The following is a 5,330-nucleotide window of genomic DNA, read 5'->3' as shown; positions in this document are numbered from 1 at the left end:
CACTGAGGGAGACCAGATGTATAATGGGTAAGGACACTCACTTTGGAGACAAGCACTTCTAAGATTGGATCCCAGCTCCTCAGCTGCCTAGAGAGTGGCCTTGGGAATGTTACTGAACTTTTCTAAACCTTAAATCTCCTATCATAAATAGAGAACAATAGTGCTTACCTTTTCCCAGCTTGTTGAAAGATATTGAAATGTTTTCCAAACTTCATTGGTCACAGCTCTTGCCAGCTCCACGTAAGACCTACACTATTATCTTTAAATTTTTTTCCATAGCCCACTTTTCAAATATAAATACCTTTTTTAAAAAAGATTTTTTTTAAAGTAATCTCTACACCCATCGTAGGGCTCGAATTCAAGATTAGCACGCTCCACCGACTGAGTCAGCCAGGCACCCCCAAACATAAATACATTTTTTTAATTGTATATCCTTACTATAAATAAGATGCAAGTGAAGGTGCAATGAAAATAAAAAAGACCTTGTTGCCAGAGACAGTGTTAAGCCTAAGGCCTGCTTTCCTTTTGTAACAAAAGGAAATTAAATCCATGTTAGGAAGTCATTAGAGACCTGCACGGAAGAGACTCTAGCAGCGTGATTAGGTGCAGAGACTTAAGAAGAAATTGCTTTCTCATTATATGACGCAATTTGACTTCTGTCTGGCCCATGCATCTAAGTCATCTCCCCTACTACCTGAAATCATTTCCTGTAACAACTCACACTTAGGAGACTGAGCTCATGCATGTAAAGCACTCAGTTCAATGCCTGCCACATGGGAAGGATTCTGCACTGTAGTTTTTGTTATCCTTTCTAATTCTTCTTTTTCTTTTCCCACATTTCAAATGACCCATGTAAGCCCATAGCAATTTGGTTGAGAACTATGATTACAATGCCTGTCTTATGTTCCCCAGATAAGAGCATGGACTCAAACTGAGTCCTGCCACTGTAGAGCTGTGTCACCTTGAGCCAGTGACTCAACCTCTCTGTGCCTTAGTTTTCTCATCAGTAATATGCTGCTACAATGGCACCTTAATTCATAAGGTAAGAGCACATGAGTTAATGCATGTAAAGTACACAGAACATGCCTGGCAGGCAGTCAACACTACATACATATTAGCTAAGAGTGTTAGTACATTTTTCACCAGCTGAGTCTGAGAGTAGTAGTCATTTACAGGCCACTATAAAGTTTTTCTCAAAGTATCAGGGTTAATGACTAGGTTTTTCTCTCACAATGCATGTGGACAGATATTTTGTAAACAGAACAAAAATGTATTACTAGAAAAAAGAATTAAAAAGTAAATATAAAATAGAAGACCACATTTTTTAGATTCAAAAGACTTAATAAAGACGATCAGAGGGAAAAAAAAACAGGAAAAAAAATGTGTAATGTGTACATTGTTCACTGAAGGCCTGAATACAGGCAATTAATAGTTGTATTTCAGTACTTTGTCATTCCACATTTGTGACAAAAAGTTATTTAAAAATAGCAATTCTACATATTAAATGCTGATTTGCATACTTGAAACACACATTTTGTTTATTAGTAGACTATTTCATGTTGTAAGTGAGCTTACTTTTTGCTTGTTAATTTCTGTAACTTAGGTTGGATAGGTAATAGCGCTATGAAGAGGGGATTATGTATCCCTAAACAGTTTCCATGTTTGTTCTAATAACATTCATAGTAGAAAAACCAGTCACATAGAGGCAGGTGGGTGAGAGGGGGAAAAGAGGATTTTAAGCAATTTCTGCAAGCTCCAGATACTCATTTTTCACTTCTATCAAAAATGAAGCACAGGATGTTGTATATTCAACATTTATGCTCAATCTGTCATCAATGCTCAGTTATCATCAGTAGTCAGCTCCAAAACTGATCCTTTGAAGTTAAATGATCTTTGATAAATAACTGAACAAGATAAACTCTGGATTTTATACATTTTGCGGTTATAATTGACAAATTAATCTTAAAATATCACATGTGGTTCTATTGGGGATGGCTAGCACGAACCTTGTGTCACATGTAACTCACCTGTTCAGTTCAACACCCGACTGTACCCTGGGTCTTGGTTTATTCAGGCTGCTATAACAAAATACCATATGCTGGGTGGCTTAAAAACAACAAATAGTTATTTCTCATAGCTCCAGAGGCTGGGAAGTTCAAGAGGGCTCACTTGTGTTTCACAGAGAGTGCCTTCTCTCGGTCTCCTCACATGGTGGAAGGGGCAAGGGTGCTCTCTGGGGTCTCTTTCATAAGAGCACTAATCTCATGCATGAGGGCTCCTCCCTCGTGACCTAATCACCTCCCAAAGGTCCCACCTCTAAACACTGTCACATTGGGGATACACAAAACTCATTATATATGAATTTGGAGGGACACGAACATTCAATCTGTAGCACCCTATCAACAGACTGGTCCTCTGGAGGTGCCCTTGCATGTTGTGACAATGTCAAATTGCCAGAAAAATTTCTAAGCCCTCATTGTTGATTTCTGTGCTTAGCAGGTTGTGGCTTGGAGCAAACCCACAGACCACACTTTGAGTAGCGCAATGCTGGAATGAGACCTGCATAACTTTAGGAGAAATACTGTGAGGTGACAGATAATGCTTCAGGTTTTTACCAAGACCATTTCCACTTTTGAAGAAAATAGCTGTCTCTTGTTCATACACCTTACATCTGAGATACTGAAGAAATTCTTGAGAACACTCAGGCAGTGAAAGTAATGTTACAAAGTGAACAGCAGAAAGAAAACTGGGGTAAAATTAATCCTTTCCTCTCAAACTGCAAATCACAGCCTTCTGTTCTTACAGACTTAGGTAGTAATTGTTAACACACACCTAGGAGCTCCATGAGGGCTGGGACCATGGAGTTCTCATCCGTAACTGGAGTATTTACCCCAGAGAGGGGTGGATAGCAATCAATCAATTTGTTAAGTGAGCGGATCCTAAGAAGTTTAGCCATGTTAGAACTCCGTTGGAATTCTTTGAGGGATAATCACTAGGGAAAGAAGGAACAGTTTGGCAGCATAGGAGATGTATGTACCCTTCTGTTTCTTCTTCCCACTTTCCCAACACAACACTTGGATGTGTTGTCTCCACTGAAAGCCATTCTAAACGCCACTCTTTCACAGAGCAGAAGGAAATTTGGATACAGGAATTCTCACTGATTTTCATTTTCATAGGCATTTTCATAGGCATTTTCAGATTGCCTAGACCCCTTTCATTTGTTCGACTTTCTCTCGCAGACGCCATGTCTTAGTTATCTTGCTATTGCTGTGACCTCACAGAGGGCCTGGCACACACCTGAGGACCATGACATGCTATTATTAGCGCATCTGCCAGGGAGAGGCTAATAAGAGCAGAGTGTCTCAAATTAAATGTACATATGAATCACCGGGGGATCCTGTTAAAATGCAGATTTTGATTCGGTAGCCCCAGGTGTGCCTCCACATGCTCCCAGCTTTGCTCCCAGGTGATGCCAGTGCCTGTGGTCCATGGGCCACATTTTGAGTAGCAAGCAACCAAAAGGAATAAAAGGAACTTGAACGTCTATACTTAAGCTGCTTGTTAGCAAATAAAAGATGTAGTTAATATGATGTAGGAATGATTTCTTTTTAGTGATCTGCAGCTAGCTGTTTTGGAGACATGATGAAAGACCCTTTTCAGAAAGGAAAATAAGTCATGTGGGCCACATGTGATTCCATAATACTCCCTGGGAACTCACAATTGCCTTAGAATAGAAAGGTAATACCACAACAATCATCTTTTAAAGCTTGGTACTCAAGTATCAAGTTCCATGGGGAAACGAAACACAGCGAAGTAGTCATAGGACATGTTCTTTTACATCTTCTGGAACATATGCTGACACTGTCCTAAAAAAACTTCTTACTGACCACTTGTTACTTATCTCCACTGTGATGCTTTATGACATTTAAATTAATCCATCTCTTTCTCTCCAGTTTTCTTCACTACCCAAGTCACAATGTGGAGTATAAGTACACACCTTTGGGATCTTACAAACTTGGGTAACAGTCCCAACCTTGACCCATTTAGAACTATGTGACCTCAGGGATGAGCCACAGGTTCAACAGTAAAATGAGATTAACACTACTCTCTTAGGTTTTCAGTAGGATAAACTAAGAAAGCACCCGGGCCATGGTGGCATCCCTACAAATAATATTTCTATTCTCCCCAAATGTTGCCAGCCTAGGCTCTAACTCACCCATGTAAATGGGATTAAAGTGAGGCACACCCTATAACACAACTACACTGATTTGGAACCTAGATCTTGTCTGAGTTCCTTCCTAGCAGGGGGGTACAGAAGGGAGAAGGGAGGTTGGCCCAGAAACTGGACCCGAGCTCTTATGATTGGCCTATGGGCAAGAAGGTACTGGAAACTCTTCTACTACTTCAGGCTGGAGATTTTAGAGTTTGCTTTAGCATGATAATGGTAGCCGTGACTTTTAAGGGTTTGCTATGTGTTAGATAAACTGGGGATGTGCTGGCTTTTAGTTTTCAGATTGGTGGCAACAAAGATGACTTATTTTTTCCAGAAAATTGTATTTTATTTTTCAAATAATTGTGATAAATGGTATTTTTGTAAAGGAATCTTCAGTCATATAAGCTAGAAAGTAAGCTTCTTTGAGGGCAAAAATCATGTCCTGTTCATCTTGTTCCCACAGACACGCTCCATGTCCCGCTGCTCAGAGGCAAACCCTGTCAAGATTGCAGACTGTCTCCTTTAAGATGGGGATAATTTCTTTGACTAAAATCAGACCACAACGGATAATTGTGGGACACAAGGTGTAGATGAAATCTAGCAATTTCTTGGACACCCAGTGAAGCTCTAGCTTTAATATAGGACCACAGGGCTTCAAGTGACCACTAATTGGTCCCAGGTTGATGCTTGTTACCAGTGGGTGGGCCTAGAAAAGCTGCTCCGAGGGGGAGTGTTGGGCCTATTTCTTCATTTCCTTTACACCAGACAACAGTGGGCTTGCAGAGGAAGCCACCAAAGTTGGTGAAGTGTAAACACTATCCCATTCTCTAGAAAAGCCTCATTAGGGAAGGTTTGCAGCGGTGTCATGGAAGCCCAGGACAGCAGGTACAAGAGGGAACGGGAGTCAGACCTGGACAGAGACACCAACTCTGAGTCAGGTTTAGACTCAGGCAGGGCCACAGAACTGACAACGGCTAGGGACAAACTTCAGGGGCTTGAGGTGCCTCACCAATGGGAAGGCGGTGTGTTAAGCTTTCACTGTTCATCCAATGTTTATTAAAGGTTTATTTTATGCCTGGAACTCTGTAGTGAAGAACATGCATGGCTCAAAGTGTTT

General features: G+C 40.8%; 1 long non-coding RNA gene across 1 annotated transcript; it reads left to right on the top strand.

Moving 5' to 3' along the window:
- The first annotated feature begins 3,378 nt into the window (after positions 1-3,378).
- LOC121029156 (uncharacterized) lies at positions 3,379-5,098 on the top strand. Its single transcript, XR_005789620.1, has 2 exons — positions 3,379-3,466; positions 4,677-5,098. It is a non-coding gene; the product is annotated as an uncharacterized LOC121029156 (long non-coding RNA).
- Positions 5,099-5,330: the final 232 nt, after the last annotated feature.

The sequence above is a fragment of the Herpailurus yagouaroundi genome, unplaced genomic scaffold (genome assembly GCF_014898765.1).
Source record: "Herpailurus yagouaroundi ecotype Mexico unplaced genomic scaffold, PumYag 139, whole genome shotgun sequence".
Taxonomy (NCBI): domain Eukaryota; kingdom Metazoa; phylum Chordata; class Mammalia; order Carnivora; family Felidae; genus Herpailurus; species Herpailurus yagouaroundi.
Note: the sequence above shows the minus strand (reverse complement) of the source record. Positions and strands in the feature narration are given on the sequence as shown.